The sequence below is a fragment of the Penaeus japonicus genome, unplaced genomic scaffold (genome assembly GCF_977035675.1).
Source record: "Penaeus japonicus unplaced genomic scaffold, GWHDUDI00000001_assembly GWHDUDI00000005, whole genome shotgun sequence".
NCBI classification, from domain to species: Eukaryota; Metazoa; Arthropoda; class Malacostraca; order Decapoda; family Penaeidae; genus Penaeus; species Penaeus japonicus.
Window position 1 is genome coordinate 4,328,668 of NW_028234407.1, and position 2,191 is coordinate 4,330,858.

Below are 2,191 nucleotides of genomic sequence, written 5' to 3' on the forward strand. Positions count from 1 at the left end.
ATTGTGGTGCTAAAACACGCTATATAAGCTTTTAAGATAATATTACTTTATTCGATGTAAAAAGTAACGGTAAGCAACTTTGATAACCTTTAGGTTATGGAAACATTTTTTTTTTGTATTTATAATACTTTTAGTATAATGGTTAGGGCCTTCGGGTCAAGGAAACACTAGGCTTTGCCTAGTTAACCTACTCGGTAATCTGTCACTGTTAATTCTTAATACTGTAACAATACAGTATATTATACTTACACCGTCAGACAAAATAAACTTAGACCGGATAATGAGAGTTGTTGAACGATAAAAATCCGGATCGAAGAATTTCAGCTTGCATATATGTAACGATTGAAAATTAATTTGTAATGTTCCGATACATCAAAGTTGCAATTGAATTGCATATTATATAATAGTTAACAGTAACGGAAACCTATCATAGGCTGCAGAACATTCTCCTTGGTCCAGTTCCTTCTTTAGTAACAGTATTTATAATTTTCAATGTCCAGTAACAGTCATTAGCTCAAGAGATGTATAATTTTCTAATAACACATTATAAAAGATAACTTTCTTGGTTCAGTGAAATTATTAAGAAAAGTGCATTGAATACACAATTTTAGATTCTGACTTAGGAGATATAGGAATGGATCTTATCGGTTGATAATTTAGTATTTTTTTCCATTTATAATTTAGTTCGTAACGCGGGAAATGTCAAGTATGGTATTAATCGAATAAACCTGAATTTGATCTCATTTAGTATTAGCCGAATTAATCTGAATTTAGTATAATTTTCAAGGGAAACGTTTGCACATTTCGTTCTTAACGAAAATGAACAAAAAAACACAAAAAGAAAAAGAAAAAAAAAAAAGGAAAATTGGCTAATCGGCGGCGGAGTGAACTACCCCCCCCCCCCACACATACACACCCCCAACCCCGACCCCCGGGTTTTCCTGCATTATATACAATTGCAACTATCTGTGCAATCTTGAGGAACCATTTTGTTATATAGATGGTAAGACTAATATACACAATACATGGTTATATGGTGGTGGTTCGGTTCAGTCCGCGTATCAGATATTGGTTTTATTATAATATATATAGAACAAATTAACATTTTCAATACTCCTCTTTATTAGTATAATGGGAACTTTTTTTTGCGAAAAATGAAGATGTTTCATATTCCCTCAACAATGTGATGCAATTGAAAACGTTTGTTTCATATTCATTTATATATTACTCAACTTTTTTTTTTTTTCATATATGCATTACCTTAATGAAACCACTCTTTCCCTCTATATATTATCATTACTTGCCCTGTTAAGCCCTTCATTTTACTCTACTTTCTCTTTACACATATATCCTTACTGTATATTCCCTTTCTTTTGATTCTATGGCTCCAATTTTCAAATTATGTAACGATATGATATAAATTTATATATATATATATATATATATATATATATATATATATATATATATATATATATATATATTGATATATTATTGGTAATCAATTTTCGTAGATTCGTAGCTTTTTTTTCTGTTCAATTAGTATTGTTCTATTTTCTGATCACTACAAGAACTGCTTTATATTTTGTACAAATGTAGACTAGGATTGTTTGACCTTCAAGAGGTGTCAAAACCTCACAAGCTGATAAGGTCACATACACTGGTCCTAAAAAGTTTACTGAGTGGGAAATTTGTCTGTACTCAGAGTATGATCATTTCTAAAAAAGTGATGAGGGTTTAGCATGAAAATTTTGAACATTATTACTGTTAAACAATTTTTTAAAATACTTTTTCTTACTGAATTTAAAATTTTCTTACAAAAATGCAAATTGACTGAGTTGTGTTCCTGCCCGTTTGTCTGTTTATCTGAAGCAGAATTTCCCTATATTCTTTGGTTAAGACCCTAAACACACTCTTAATCTGAACAAGCAACTCTAAATGTGTGAACATGCAGTAATAAATCCGACTGGTTGGTTACAGTAATACTTGTTGTCCTACTGAAGAAAATCAGCGACCTTACTCAAAATGAAAGCATGACCAGCTCTAAATTACTTCAATTCATTTTTTTAAAACCCTCTGCTGACCCTCACAAAAACCCTCTCGACTCTCACTTGGGTCTCAACTTTGGGTTTGGGAACCACTGATCTAAAGTTTCCTTTGTTGGGGGGAGAGGGAGGCAAAGAAAGGACCA